Below are 17,167 nucleotides of genomic sequence, written 5' to 3'. Positions count from 1 at the left end.
TAGTAAAGCCTGGCAGAGACACAACAAAAAGAGAGAATTTTAGACCAATATCCTTGATGAACATTGATGCAAAAATCTTCAATAAAATACTGTCAAACTGAATCCAGCAGCACATGAAAAAGCTTATCCACCATGATCAAGTGGGCTTCATCTCTGGGATGCAAGGCTGGTTCAACATACGCAAATCAATAAACGTAACCCAGCATATAAACAGAACCAAAGACAAAAACAACATGATTATCTCAATAGATGCAGAAAAGGCCTTTGACAAAATTCAACAACCTTCATGCTAAAAACGCTCAATAAATTCGGCATTGATGGAATGTATCTCAATATAATAAGAGCTATTTATGACAAACCCACAGCCAATATCATACTGAATGGGCAAAACCTGGAAGCATTCCCTTTGAAAACTGGCACAAGACAGGGATGCCCTCTCTCACCACTCCTATTCAACATAGTATTGGAAGTTCTGGCTAGGGCAATCAGGCAAGAGAAAGAAATAAAGGGTATTCAATTCGGAAAAGAAGAAGTCAAATTGTCCCTGTTTGCAGATAACATGATTGTATATTTAGAAAACCCCATTGTCTCAGCCCAAAATCTCCTTAAGCTGAAAAGCAACTTCAGCAAAGTCTCAGGATGCAAAATCAATGTGCAGAAATCACAAGCATTTTAATACACCAATAACAGACAAACAGAGAGCCAAATCATGAATGAACTCTCATTCACAATTGCTTCAAAGAGAATAAAATACCTAGGAATCCAACTTACAACGGATGTGAAGGACCTCTTCAAGGAGAACCACAAACCACTGCTCAGTGAAATAAAACAGGACAGAAACAAATGGAACAACATACCATGCTCATGGATAGGAAGAATCAATATCATGAAAATGGCCATACTGCCTAAGGTAATTTATAGATTCAATGCCATCCCCATTAAGCTACCAATGACTTTCTTCATAGAATTGGAAAAAACTGCTTTAAAGTTCATATGGAACCAAAAAAGGGCCCGCATTGCTAAGACAATCCTAAGCCAAAAGAACAAAACTGGAGGCATCACCCTACCTGACTTCAAACTATACTACAAGGCTATAGTAACCAAAACAGCATGGGACTGGTACCAAAACAGACATGTAGACCAATGGAACAGAACAGAGCCCTCAGAAATAATACCACACATCTACAGCCGTCTGATCTTTGACAAATCTGACAAAAACAAGAAATGGGGAAAGGATTCCCTATTTAATAAATGGTGCTAGGAAAATTGGCTAGCCATAAGTAGAAAGCTGAAACTGGATACTTTACTTACTCCTTATACAAAAATTAATTCAAGATGGATTAGAGACTGAAATGTTAGACATAAAACCATAAAAACCTTAGAAGATAACCTAGGTAATACCATTCAGGACATAGGCATGGGCAAGAGCTTCATATCTAAAACACCAAAAGCAATGGCAACAAAAGCCAAAATTGAAAAATGGGATCTCATTAAACTAAAGAACTTCTGCACAGCGAAAAGATACTACCATCAGAGTGAACAGGCAACCTACAGAATGGGAGAAAATTTTTGCAATCTATTCATCTGACAAAGGGCTAATATCCAGAACCTACAAAGAACGCAAACAAATTTACAAGAAAAAAACAAACAACCCCATCAAAAAGTGGGCAAAGGACATGAACAGGCACTTCTCAAAAGAAGACATTTATGCAGCCAACAGACACATGAAAAAATGCTCATCATCACTCGCCATCAGAGAAATGCAAATCAAAACCACAATGAGATACCATCTCACACCAGTTAGAATGGCAATCATTAAAAAGTCAAGAAACAACAGGTGCTGGAGAGGATGTGGAGAAATAGGAAGTTTTACACTGTTGGTGGGACTGTAAACTAGTTCAACCGCTGTGGAAAACAGTGTGGTGATTCCTCAAGGATCTAGAACTAGAAATACCATTTGATCCAGCCATCCCATTACTGGGTATATACCCAAAGGATTATAAATCATGCTGCCATAAAGACACATGAACATGTATGTTTATTGGGGCACTATTCACAATAGCAAAGATTTGGAACCAATCCAAATGCCCATTAATTATAGACTGGATTAAGAAAATGTGGCACATATACACCATGGAATACTATGCAGCCATAAAACAGGATGAGTTCATGTTCTTTGTAGGGACATGGATGATGCTGGAAACCATTATTCTGAGTAAACTATCGCAAGGAGAGAAAACCAAATACCACATGTTCTCACTCATAGGTGGGAACTGAACAACGAGAACACTTAGACACAGGGTGGGGAACATCACACACTGGGGCCTGTCATAGGGTGGGAGGAGCAGGGAGGGATAGTATTAGGAGAAATACGTAAGGTAAATGAGTTAATTGGTGCAGCACACCAACATGGCCCATGTATACATATGTAACGAACCTGCAGGCTGTGCACATGTACCCTAGAACTTAAAATATAATAATAATAAAAAAAACTATCGATATTAAAAAAAAAACAGACTGGAAAAATAAAAAAGGTGTGGCATAGATGTGAAATAATACACATGCCAGTCCCTTTGCAACAGCACCCAAGAGCCCACTGAACCAGGGACCAGGGTTTTTTTTAGCTTATTTGTCCTTATTTGTGCAATGAGGCTTATACTGTCCTGCATTTCACAGAGTGGTCTGGAGGACTGAAGGATAAAATATATGTAAAAGTGACATAGTAGGTAAGCTCTTATAGTTTCCACTTCCTGGTACTTGGGAGTGAATGTTTGAAAAATTACAAGTCTAAGAATCAGTTTGCCCAAAGTCCCATTGTCTCTAACAAAAAATAAAGTCCTTTGCTTAGTCTTCCTAGTTAACTTGTTTCTATACATTTAAACATTTTTTTCCTACATTTTGTTGTTGTTGTTCTGTATCAGCACATAAATAAGTAGTCACCAGCTCTCAGTTTCATTCTAGGGGAAAGGGCACCATGCCATCTTCTCAATGGTAGGTTGTTGTGGCTGGTTCACTCAGAGTTTGTTGTTGGTGGTGTTTGTTTATTTTTAAAGTGAAAGCAAGTTTATTGGGAAGGTAAAGGAATAAAGAATGGCTACTGAATAGACAAAGCAGCCCCAAGAGCTGCTGGTTGCCATAAATTTTGGCAAATTTATGACTCACTATATAAGTCTGTATAATGTCAAAAAGTGGTAGGGGAGAGGTCTTAGGATGCCTTGCAGGCACGATATGATACAGAAAACAGACTTCAGGAGCCACATATGACTAAGGTCAAGTTATTTCATTTCTCAGCCTTCAACTTGCTCACTTGTAAAGTGAAAATAGTGAGGCCTACTTGAGAGAACGGAGATAGCATATGTAAGATGCCTGGCACATAGTAAGAGTTCAGGGTTATTTGATATTATTATTATTATTCCAGATAAGAGTCTAACTTGGCAGAAGGTGATGTGTTGGTTACACCATAAATTACGTTACTTACGTGATGTTCAAACAATATTATTATTTTTGAAATATGCCCAAGTTGGACAAATATGAGAATTGCTTAAGGCATTTGACTTACTATTAAGTCAGTCAATTGTTTAACTTATTATCCAAAATAGTAATTTATTTAATTTGATGTTAAGCAAATAAACTCTTTCATCAGATGGGGAAGGTTAAGTTTAAATGACTTTAGTTGACCTCAATATGCTCTTTTTTTTTTTTTTCTGAGATGGAGTCTTGCTCTGTCAACCAGGCTGGAGTGCAGTGGCACAATCTCAGTTCACTGCACTCTCTGCCTCCCAGGTTCAAGCAATTCTCCTGCCTCAGCCTCCCAAGTAGCTGGGATTACAGGCACCTGTCCCCATGTCTGGCTAATTTTTGTATTTTTAGTAGAGATGGGGTTTCGCCAAGTTGGCCAGGCTGGTCTCAAACTCCTGACCTCAGGTGATCTGCCCAACTCGCTGGGATTACAAGTGTGAGCCACTCCACCAGGCCCTCAATGTACTCTTAAATTTAATAATTTTGAGTTGGCCTATTTATATTTAATAAGGAAAATAGATACTGCATATTAACATTGTAAAATTAAATAATATTAGTATCATTCAAAACTGTCTATGACTGGAGATTTTTAATGGGATTTTATGCGATTTGCATTTTGTGTTATACTGTGTTGTGGCTTAAAGTACTACGATATATGAAACTCTACATCTGCCCCAACCTTTTCTTCTTCCTCCTACCTTCAAAGCCAGTGACTGCACTCTGAATCCCAACCTCACTTACTAGGAATTGGGGGTGAGGTTGGGATAGGAAATAGAGAGAGGAAGAGAGACTTTAACCTTCTTTCACTCTCAAATCCCTGAGATCCCCATCCAGAAGCATTCCAACTCTCCTTTCACAGTCAAACTCTTCAAAGTGGTTGACACTTCTCCACAGCGCCTTACTTCCCTCCTAATTTCTTCTCAACCCACTTTATTTTGATTTCTGTTTCTATCATTTCAACACCTCTTCCCAAGTTTACAACTGACTTCTATGATATGAATTCCAATAAACACATTTTAAACTTTATCTTTGTTTTGTAACTCATCATTCATCTTTCGTTTCAAGTGTCTCAGCCTCTCTCTTTGTATCTCACACTGGATGATCCTGGTTTCCTTCACACCTCTCTGCTTGCCTCTTTTCCATCTCCTCTAGAGGTTCACACTTCTCCACCCAACATTTTAAAAACTGGGTGGAGAAGTATGAGCCTTCAGAGGAGATGAAACAGAGTAACACTGTTGGATACATTTAAGGTTTCACTGCCCTGTCCTTCAAAGGAACTGGAAAGACCAGCACAGGTGGTATAGCTCACAGGTCACATGGAGAAAGGAAAGGTGACCTTGGAATTCTCAGTCTGGAGAGAAGGAGGTTAGGGGTAGCCTTTTTTTGTTTTTTGTTTTTACTTTTGGACTTCATTTCCTTATCTGTATGATAGGACTAGATCCAGATAACCCATGTGGGTCTGTGCAGTTGTAGCATGAATCCGTTTTACCATAACACTGCTTTCCATATCTATCTGTCCTCTCCACCAGATTGTGTGTTGGCCTACCTTTGATACATTTTTGTATCCTGGTATTTCCCAGCATTGGCAGAGGGACAGTGCAACACAGTGAGAGTAAGAACTGGCTCTGTGCTTCCTTACTGAAACTTTCCATTCTCTTACTTCCAGGCTGTTGACTGGAGAAAATGATGGAACCATGTGCCAGTGGCCTTTTGCATGGAACTTACTATGTAAATTCTACTGGTTCCAAAGTCTTTTAACAGCTTGCTTGTCAATGCCCCCAGCAATAACCATAGCAGCTGTTCTGAATCCCTGCCCCTGCCATGGCAGAAGAGGCCTTAGGATTCTCTAAAAAAACCTCAGGTTATCCAGCATCGGAGATATAATCTGCCTGTTTCCTCCTCCCATTCTTTCTCTTATGATTATGTGTTTGTGTTCCCAGTTGAACCCCTTCAAAACCAAAACTACTATGTTAATTAGGGGCAGAATGAAGTGATCACTTTCCAACCTTGATGCTTCCATAAAAATATCTAGGACTACTAAGGAGGCTGAGGTGGGAGGATTGCTTGAGCCCAAGAGGTCAAGGCTTTAATAAGCTGTGATAGCACCACTGTACTCCAACCTGGGTGACACAACAAGACTGTCTAAAAAAAATAGCTAGGACTGACCATCTATGAAGTTTCTATGCCTCCTCCCTTCTGGCTCATCCATTCTATTCAATGCCCCATTCATCCCCTTCAGCCTCCCTAGCCATGTGTTTTCTCTCTTACTGCCCCTCTCAGAACCTTCTATCCTTCCTATTAGTGCTACCTCCATGAGGAACAAGCACCAGGCTCACTCTCTTGAGAATAACCATTATTTGACTTTACTCATTTTCTATTTACCAACCTTCCCACCCTCTAGCTTAAAACTTATTCTCTTAATAGACAAAATTCTTGACCTGGGATATCTCCATTTCTTCATTGCCCACTTGCTTTGTAGGTCATTGCTCTACATTTCTCACCCTGCTGTTTCTTCAACCTCCCTCACCCCTGGTATGTCTCCTTAGTTCAAGTGAAATAAATGTTTATAAAACATTTATTGTGTGCCCAGCTCAAAGACGGGCACCAGGCAGAATTCAAGAAATAAAAAAAAACAAAAAAAACCCAAAAAAAACGTTTAAACCATCATGGTGTTTTAAAGACTAATTAGGAAGATAAGCTGAATATGCAAAGAGATAAGGTAGGAAGCTGTACAGGATTTAAAAAAAAAATTTTTTTTTGAGACAGTCTCACTCTGTCACTCAGGTTGGAGTGCAGTGGCACAACCTCGGCTCACTGCAAGCTCTGCCTCCAGGGTTCATGCCATTCTCCTGCCTCAGCCTCCTGATTAGCTGGGACTACAGGTGCCCGCCACCACGCCCGGCTGATTTTTTGTATTTTTAGTAGAGATGGGGTTTCACCATGTTAGCCAGAATGGTCTTGATCTCCTGACCTCGTGATCCACCCACCTTGTCCTCCCAAAGTGCTGGGATTACAGGCGTGAGCCTCTGGCCACATGGTAGGTGTATGTATTTATGGGGTACATGAGATGTTTTGACATGGGCGTGCAATGCATAATAATCACATCATGTAAATTGAATTTATTGTGTTACAAATAATCCAATTATATCCTTTTGTTATTTTTAAAAGTACAATTAAATTGTTATTGACTACAGTCACCCTGTTATGCCATTAAATACTAGGTCTTATTCATTCTTCCTATTTTTTTGTTCCCCTACACCCCCAACTGGTAATCATCCTTCTATCCTCTATCTCCATGAGTTCCATTGTTTTGATTTTTAGATCCCACAAGTAAGTGGGAACATGTGATGTTTGTCTTTCTGTGCCTGACTTATTTCACTTAACATAATGATGTCCAGTTCTATCCACATTGTTGCAAATGACAGGATCTCATTCTCTTTTATGGCTGAATAGTACTCCATTGTGTATTTACACCACATTTTCTTTATCCATTCATCTGTTAATGGACCCTTAGGTTGCTTCCAAATTTTTGCTATTGCAAATAGTGCTGCAACAAACATGGGAGTGCAGATATCTCTTTGATATACTGATTTCCTTTCTTTGGGGTATATATCCAGCAGTAGAATTGCTGGATCATATGGTAGCTCTATTTTTAGTTTTTTGAAGAATCTCCAAACCGTTCTCCTAGAATTTCTGACTGTGGAATGAATGACAAATGAAAACAGGGTGAAGTATCAAATGAGAAGCAGAAAAACTAAGGCTTTATTTGTTCATGAAATAGATTCCTGTAGGCTAGTGGTTAAAGAAATATATGAGAAACAGACAAAAAGTGTTTTTGAGGAACACTTTGAGAAGAGCAAAAGACATATAGGGCAGGGGATGGTGATGGGGGTGGGATTGGGGAAGATAGATTCTTCTTGCCTTTTCTATCTCAGTGAACAGAAACTGTGAAAGGAAAATATCCTGGGTCCCCAAAGCACTAAGCTAAAGGGAAAATTCAAGCTGCGAACTGTTTAGAGCAAACCTGCCACCCAATATATTCAATGTCATCCCTCTGCTCAGTGAGATAAATGCGTATCTGATTGCCCTCTTCTGAAAGGCTAATCAGAAACTCAAAAGAATGCAACCACTTGTCTCTCACCTACCTGTGACAATCTGGAAAGTTGTCCTGCCTTTCCAGATTAAGCCAATGTTCAATTTTAGATATGTTGATGTCTCATGTCTCACTAAAATGTATAAAACCAAGCTGTGCTCTGACGACCTTGGGCACATGTCATCAGTACCTCCTGAGGCTGTGTCATGGGTGCGCATCCTCAACCTTGGCAAAATAAACTTTCTAAATTAACTGTGACCTGTCTCAAATGTTGGGGATTCACATAACATAGGGATTGTCCTAGACTTTCCTACTATGCCTACATCCAGTCATCAACTCCCATCAAAAACACACCCCAATGTCTCTCTCATTCATTCTTGCTTGTCTGTACCACTGTCCCTGGACCAAATTGAGGGTCAGGCTGCTTATTCTTGTGGCCCAATAATGAGATGCAGATGAACTGAGGAGGAAGAGAGTTTTTATTTCTGTAACTGGTTACAGGGAGAAGGCCTAGGAAATATCACCAGAAAAACTCAAAATTACAAAGATTTTTCAGAGCTTATATGCCCTCTATAGAATTCTTGGTAGGCTTTTGTTACACTCCAGCCTTTGTATAAGGGCACTGGCTCTATCAGTTTTTAATATGTAACTTAACCAGTCAGTGCTGAAAGAGTTGTTACAGAGGCCTATGTTAGTAAGACCTGACTTGCCACAATCTCCACTGTCAATTTCTGCATGATTTCTATCATGTTTGTATATTTAGTCATCATGAGAATTTCAGTGAGATGGGGTGTAGTAATCTTTCTGGCTACATCCTGCTGAGAGGGAGTCAACATCATGGAGCGCTGAATGCAGCGTTGGAGTGGAAGAGGTTGACCTGTTCCCAGTAGTACTCCCTGTTTCAGGGGCTTAGAGGCAATACCTGCTGAAACATAACAATATGCAACAGCAACACATATAAATAGGTTGCTGCTGTTTTCTTCTGAAGTTTAAGTTTAAGTAGTCTTCAGTCTGCAGGGCTTTAATAAAGCAAGGTTTAGGTTTCAGTGACTTCCAGTTAGGAAAAATGGGGAAAAAGGAAAAAATTGAAAACATTATTTTGGAGACTTGTAGCCAGAAAAATCAGAATTCAACCCAAACTGTAGAAAATAACAAAAACTGAAAAACATTAGACAAGACTAGAATCTAACAACAAGTGCACTATAGTTTTGGAACATAATTTTCCTCTTTCCAGTCTCCCATTTTTACTAAAGACAAATCATGGTAAGACTGGTTTGTTTTATTGTACTTGACCTGATTATTTGTATAAAGTGCAGAAAGAAGAATTATTTTTTTCACATAAGCTCTTTTGAAATTGGCTTTGATGGAACTCTGTTCCATACAAGGAATCTTAGATAAGACTTTTTTAGCACCAAGCTGTGCTTTTGATTTGTACCCTTAAATGCCTATGAGTTGAGTAAATTTCTCTCCTTTTGGGGTTCCAAGATAACTTGGAACCTGTTAGAAAGTGACATTCTTTACTTACCACAGGTCAGAAACCCAGTACAGGGACTGTGGAGACAAGGTATGAGGCATTTCCTCTAGGGAATTTTATTGACTTTACAAGTCAAATTTGATTTCTTAAAGGAAAGCAGGCTATTACAGTCAAAGCCTTGGTAAAATAACTAGTTTCTCCAATTGTGTCTGTTGCAAAAGAAAACAGATTCTTATTGCCCTTATGCAAATAACTATAATTAAGAGTATTCACAAATGGTTTTCAGATTCTGGAGAAATCAAGTAGAGAGAAACAAATATGTTCCAAATTTTGCTCATAGTAGTATACTTAGTATACTTTGCTTAATTGTTAAAAGCTGTTCATAGCTCAAAAGAAAAGTTTCCTTGACTCTGAAAAGGAAAACAAAAGATCAACAACATTTTAAGCAAAAAGTCAAAAAGATCACTTCAGTTTTTTATTAGTTTATGCAGTTAATTCTTGTTCTGCTTGATATCAATGAATATTTTATTTCTTCAAGAGTTCTGAACATTTTTCCTCTATTCAGATGTTACAATCTCCAAAGTTATCAGAAACCTGCATTCAAGAGCACGTGTTAGAGCTTCATAGCTGATTGCAAAACCACCTTCTAAAGAGGACCAAAACAAGACAACAATTGTTTATGGATGACAAAAAGTTTTAGGGTAGCCATAGTTAAAAACACAATTGACAAGGAAATCTGTTACCTCTGTGGCACAAAATAATTTATCATAACAATTATAATTATTACTGATAATTTACACTAAGATATAGCAGAATTATAGAAGTTTCCCATAATTTGGAACACGTACCAATAACACATTTATACAAATATAGCCCAAAAAAGCCAAACACCATTTTATATTTGACAATGCTTCCTGTATGATTTTGTACCAAATAAGGCAAATTTTATGTTTACATTTGGGTACTATTAAATGTTAAGCCAAATTTTTAATAAAACCTTATAGATATATTTACCCAATTTTAATGTTTGACCATAAGGTAAGATTTCCATAAATCTTTTGTAATCCTTTACAAAAGATTCTTGTTAAAGAGCAGGTTAATGCTCTAAGAGAAACCTGCTGTGCATTTATTTTAATGTTCAATTTATGGAAAAACTGAAAAATACCACTTTAACATTAGCCAATATGTTTACACATAGAATTTCTTTTACAATTAATTTTCTCATAAACCTTCTGCAACTTGCTTAAACCCTTAGCTTTGTTTTATCTAACTTAAAACAATCCTTTAGCCTTTTAATTTAGGCAAAAAATCCACATTCCCACACCTTCTTATAATCTTTTTACTAAAAGTATGTTTTCCTTTCTTACACATCTTGCATGTAAAACTATTTTTTTAGTAGTCTCAAACACATGTTACACTGTTAACTCTCAGTAACCTTTATTTTTGGTGAAAACTTTGGTAAGTTTGGGATTTTAATTATGTACTAGATGTGGAGCCTAGGACCCAGACAGGAGTGCAGATAAGGTCTGACTCTTTCCAGCATCAAATTCAATGTGTCCCAGGTCTTACCTAGCCATAAACCAGGCAAACTGTGCAGTTAAAAATCACAGTGGCATTCTATGAAGCATTTAGGAGGCCTAATTACCTTTAAATTGTACAACAATTTTACATAAATTCTTTCATGACTTACACAGACCATCTATGACATGCTTGGACTTCTTGACTTGTTCTAACCATCCCTCTTTCTAAAACAACCTGTCATTTTATTCTAGCACTAAATTTACCACACAAGATTCTCTTTCATATAAAATTATTTTTCTTTAAGCTTTTTTACTAAAAAATACCTTTTTATTTTTTATAACTTTCTTTATATCTCTCTTATTTCCTGGTTCCTTTTGCCTTGTTTTCTAGATAACCTTTAAATAAGCTTTGAATTAGACAAAAATTATTTACCTTTAAAAAGGGACACCATCTTAGAAAGAATGTTTTCCCACAATATATTTTTATTGGAAAATATCCAAATAAATATCTATTATGTAATTTAATATAAGTTTAGATTCTAAATTATGACAAGTTTATTTGTGAGTATTTATTCCATTGCATTTACCTCATTAATTTAATTGTTTACTTAGATTATTTATGAAAACTGTGATAGCCATTATTTAAAGTTGTGAAACTGTCACTGCAAAATTATAACTGAGACAGTGAAAAGGTTCTGACCTAACTGACTTCATCTTGCTTCTAACTTCCAGGAAGTTCTTGTTCATTAACTTAGTTTTTATTTATCTTTGAAACAAATATGGTAACAGCCCTTTCCCAGAACAAACCTCCTTCATGCCTGTGGACTAGACTGCCTAAAGCCACAAGATTAGTAGTTATGGCATTTTACCAAAGAATTTAAGATGTATCTATATTTATTAAAACAATATTAATGTTTTATCTATTAAAAATTACAAAAGCAAAGATCATTCTGTTTGGGGCTGAGTTTATAGTTTTGTAACCTCTATGCCAAGTTTTGACACCTTATAGTATTTGGCAGGGATAAGTATGAAGTTTCTCGATCAACAAATGCAAACAAAAATGTATGCTGGCAATTCCTAAGACATTTCTATTATTACTTTACCAATACTTTTAAAGTCAGCTTATTTATTAAAGATTTTACTTAAGTCACATAATCTTAAAAAAGCATTCGACTAGTCTTTTTTCTGTTAAAGTATTTGATTTAAGCACCTTTAATTTTCCTTAATCCAATTAATTAGAGCTTTTTTATATTTTCAGTAGTGAAACATTGTGTATACAACACATAAATACATAGACATATTAGGCATGACAATAGAAGTACATTTTATAGATGCCCTAGATCTGCATATTGAAGGAAACAACTTTTAGGTGAAAAATCAGATGGCAAGATTTACATCTCAAAGTAATGAGAAAAAGTCTGCTGGTGCTAGAGGGAGATTAAAGATGGATGCCAGATCAAACATAAGATTATAGAAATGTATTATAGGACTATATTAGGAGACCAATTTTATTTAGACAGGGACTGCCTATCTTTTAACTGGATCTTTGAGCTCTGGCCAGAGCCCACACTGAATCTTGGGTTTTCAAAAAGGGAGAATTACTATCAGACTAGACCATGTGATGCTTTTACAGTGCATTAAACTTTTTTTTTTTCAAACAAAGACATTTCTAAGTGTCTAAATGACACCTTTTTTAAAAAAAAACCAAGAGTAGCCTCTGTTGCAACAGCTGTTAATAAGAAAAACACAATTCAGACAACCGAGAAGAAAAAAACTTTTGCTCAAAAAAGACAAGGTCCCAGAAGAGAAAAAACAAAAATATGAAGGCCTTTTAATACAAACACATGCACATGCACACACACATATACACATCTTAGATGTTACCTTTTAATTAAGCTGACTTTTAATCATTGAGCTCCTTTAAAAAAAACCTTTTTCCTTCCCAGAGGGCTCCCAGCAGGGATGGACCTGACACCTCTTATATTCAAGCTTACATGGTATCAAAAGAGACAAGACAGATACACAAACAAGTGGAGACAGAATTCAGACAAACACCAGGGGGAGTGCATTCAGGCAGAACAGACTCAAAACCAACACAAAACCTGATCTTAACCAAAATGCAAAGTGGGTGTATGAGCAAGCCTTATTGCTCCCCTGGCGGTACCAGACAAGTGGCTTAACAAGCCCAGATAGGAAAGCAACAGACTCCTGGCATACAATCCAATTAACTAACCCTTCCAGCACGTTCACCCCTGATCTCCAGTCTTCCCCAACAGTGGGAGGGACATGCAATTTTTCACATGGGACAGCCGTCAGAAGGGATCCCTGGGAAACTCTCACCCAGCAGCTGCTGGGATCCTCCTGAAGACTGTTTCATCACAAGCCGCTGACGGTTGAAAACAGCACCGTCCCAGTGGCTCCTGGCTGCCTCACCAAATTTGTTCCCAGACCAAACTGAGGGTCAGGTTGCTTATTCTTGCAGCCCAATAACAAGACGCAGATGAACTGGGGAGGAAGAGAGTTTTTATTTCTGTAACTGGTTACAGGAAGAAAGCCTGGGGAATATCACCAAACTCAAAATTACAAAGTTTTTTCAGAGATTATATACCTTCTAAGCTATATGTCTATGTGTAAGTGTGCATTCATCTAAAGACATATGTGATTAACTTCTTTTAATCTATAACTGAGATCTGAGTCCTGAAGACCTTCCTCTGGAGCCTCTGTAAATTTACTTAATGTAAATGGGCCCAGGTGCTGGGGTGATTACACTTATCTTGTCTCCTGCTAAATCATGGAGGTTTGTGGAGTTCCTTTAGACCCCCAATAAACTTGTTTGTGGAGGCCTGGGGAGTTTCTTCAGATTCCCAATAAAACTTGTTTAATCCTAAATGGGTCCTGATAAGAATTCTTTCATTATCTTGTCATGCTTCAAAGCCCAGGAAATGCCTAGGCAAAACTCTTGGTGGGCTTTTGTTACATTCCAGCCTTTGTATAAGGGCACCGGCTCTATCAGTTTCTTAATATTTAACTTAACAATTCAGCCAATGCTGAAACAGTTGTTATGGAGGCCTGTGTTAGTGAGACCTGGCCTGCCACACCACTGCAACACCCCAGTCCAGGCCACCATCATATCTTATCTGAATATTGCAATAGCATCAGAACTGATCTCCCTAGTTCTAGTCTTACCACTACCTTCCCCATTCCAATTTATTCTCATAAATGTTAAGGTCTCAGGACCTAGTGTTAGACTGCCTAGATTCAAATCCTGACACCATTTTTTACTCTCTGATGTCCTTGGACAAGTTGCATAATCTGTGTCTCAGTTTTCATACAGGTAAAATGGAATAATGGTAACATCTACCTTGATTATTATGAGGAAGAAATAACTGAGTGTATATAAAAATACTTTAGAATTGTACTTGGCACTTAGGATACAGTAACTATTTAACTGTCCTTATTATATTTCAAGTAGCTTTCAGAATAATCTACTGGTTAGCTATGTCATTTTCCACCTTAAATCCTTTCAGTGGATTCCCATGGCCTTAAGTAAAGTCTGAATTTCTTTACTGGGCCTACCAAGCTCTCATGATCTGACTTTCAACCTATATGTGGTCTTAGCACCCATCCTTCTCTCTGAGACTTGAAGCTCTAGCCATGCTAAAGAGCTCCCACAATCCAGTTAGCTCAGGCCGTTTTACTTTCTGTTCATGCACTCTTCCACCATGTAGAATGCCCTTTCCCACCTTGTCCATGTAGAAGACACTTTCTGACATTTTAAGACACAGCTCCACTAGACCCTAAGCCACATGAAGGCCTGGCCAGGTTGATTTTGTTCAAGGCCACATCTCCAGGGCTCAGGGCGATACATGGCACATGGTCAGTTCTCAATAAATATTCACTCAGTAAATGAATGAATGGATAAAAGCATCTCCTCAGTTATAAAACTTTTTTCACATTTTCTCCTCACCTGCATCTCCCCTAGCCTGGACAGATTTCGTTACTCTCTCCTTTGTCTGGCAAGGATATCAGCATCACTTTCTGTGATAGCTACCTTAAAAGTACTTAAGTGACCCTTGTCTCCCCTGTGCATTGAGCTCCCAGCAAGTGCCCAGCACGGCGCCTGGGACACAGTAAATGTTCAGCCCATGTTTACTAACTGAGCACATGAGCAAATCAGAGAGCAGTAAATCTCTGGAACCCCACATTGGTGGGCTGCATTGCTATCCTGGGATACAGTTCCACAAACTTCGAGACTTTTATCCCAATGGTTCCATTGTCTTAAAATTCATTCATTATTAAGTAATAATATACTTCCACATTTTAATGGATCAAAGACATAGGTTGCCATACTGAGTTATCATAATTTCAGTCAAAGGTTACCTTGCACTGCTGTTTGTAGACAAATGTATGGTTTTCTTTGGGCTGTGTGTAGGATTGAAGCAGCCCCTCAATGACCTTCATTTCTTGTCTCTCGTGTCTGACATGGAAGTAGCCATCAGATGAGCATTGGTAGAGGCACAGGCCTCCTTCTGGGAGTCTCATGGGGCTTATTTCCATCTAGAGGCACCACTATCCATGTTGATGGGATTTTGTTGGTATCTCCAATTCCCTGTACTGTAGCCAAGAAAATTCAATTCAGTAGATATTTGTGCAGGAATGCCAAAAAAGGAAGGAGGCACTGCTTTGTTTTTGGTCTCCAGAATCATATCTTTGAGTTGTAGCAAGTATCAAAAGTTAGTCTTTGGCCAGAATAAATAATTTTCTAAATTCCTTTCTCTCTCATTAGCATGCCCTGTTGGAGTAGATTACAGAACTTTATTCTCCACCAGGGATAGCAAAAACACAAGCAATAACATAAGGATATTTTCTACCACATGAAATGCAGGTTGTGGGGAAAACCCACCTCTTGCAGCCTGGTGGACTGAGGCAAAAAGTGGCAGAGGTCGGGTCATCAAGAGAGTATCTAATTTTTCCCCTGTAGGCTAAAATCCTGGGATTGGGGTTTAGATAGAGTGAAGGGAAACTTGAAAGCACAGGGGATTTTACCTTGCGTCTTTTTTTGGGGGAAACCAGAGTGAAAATGGCAGTGAAGCAGAGAAGGCCTGAACTTCAAGCCTCTTCAACACCTTCAAGCCTCTCTTAGGCTCCTAAATATAGTGCAAAAGTTCCAGAGTTCCTCTGTTATCCCTGGAAGCACATGGAACGGTGCTGGACAGGGGCAACTGGACCTGGAGCAGAAGAGTAACTGCATGGAACTGTCCAAGCCTCAGAGGGAGTCACACCACCAGCAAGAACCTGGGTGGGAATAGGTGAGCCAATGGGTCCCCAGGCTCCGACCCTGCCAAGAGAACTCACTAGAAGGTCACCAACCACACATACTATTCCTCAGTCCCATGAAGAACCCAAGGACCAGACCAGGCAAGACATCACAAAGCTGAAACCAGCTCTGGGGCAGAGCATGGATCTGAGGTCTTCAGCCCTATCACCGTGAGATCATATGAGGGCCACCATACAACCATCATAATTTGGGGAGGGAATAGGGCATAAAGGAATAATATGCAAAGCCGAAATGCCGTGAGTTACCCAGAAGAAGCTGTGTAAGCCAGAGGATTCTGAGACCCTGTCAAATAACAACATCTAGTTGAGGGTTGGAATTAGGTAGGAAGTAAGGAAGTCTGGGAAAGAAGGAGCAGAAACACTTGTTGCGTGTGGCTTAATGGAACATGCAAGGGGCCAGGACAAACTTGGTCCAGATGAAGTCACCACCCTCGGAGCCTGCCTTAATCACTTACCTGACAAATATAATCTGACTCCAGAGTGTGGAGCATAGGCTTAAGGAAATGGGGGCGGCGGGTGGGGAGGTAGGGGAGAGGCAGTGAAAGGGAGAACAGAGAATTGTAGCAGAGATTGGGTTTATTGTTCAGGGCTGTCAATCAACACCTAACATATGCCTGCCTTAGCCTAAATCAATGAATAAATGAACCAAATGTGGGCAATGCCTATAAAGATCGCTGGGACAGGGAGGTGGGGGTAGACAGCAGCTTGGGAAGTCAGGCCTGTTAGATCCTACTTCACCACCTGATAGATTATACATACTAAAACCATCACTTCCAAATTATTTTTACTACATTTTTCTGTTATCCGTACTCGAGTTTATGTCTCTGGCATCTAGAGGCAGCCCTTCATGGGCATGGGACCCGAGCAGCCACACGAGGCTGTGAACCCAGAAGGGCATATGCTCGGTTTAATGCTCTGTCATCTTAGAATTTTTAATAAAGTTTTCATCCCACATTTTCATTTTGCACTGAGATTCATAAATTATGTAGCAGGCCCTGACTCTACCTGTATAGTGGAATTACCAGATAATGGTACGCTACTGTGCATATCTTCCCCGTTCAGTGTTCGGTGCCCTCGTATTGGCAGCTTGAACTAGCTCATGGTGGATGTTGGTACACGCTGGGAATCAGGGTGGAAACTAGTTGTAAACCATTTACCGGAACACCACTAGGCAGGCCACAGGATAAAGGAATAATGATCGTACACCTCCCGCTACCTCTACCT

The 17,167-nt window shown here is 38.9% G+C and overlaps 1 pseudogene; it reads right to left on the bottom strand.

Annotated features, from left to right (window-relative positions):
• Nucleotides 1-17,167, bottom strand: part of LOC112626621 — an 87,317-nt pseudogene that overhangs the window by 13,393 nt on the left and 56,757 nt on the right.

The sequence above is a fragment of the Theropithecus gelada genome, chromosome 1 (genome assembly GCF_003255815.1).
Source record: "Theropithecus gelada isolate Dixy chromosome 1, Tgel_1.0, whole genome shotgun sequence".
In the NCBI taxonomy this organism is placed as follows: domain Eukaryota; kingdom Metazoa; phylum Chordata; class Mammalia; order Primates; family Cercopithecidae; genus Theropithecus; species Theropithecus gelada.
Note: the sequence above shows the minus strand (reverse complement) of the source record. Positions and strands in the feature narration are given on the sequence as shown.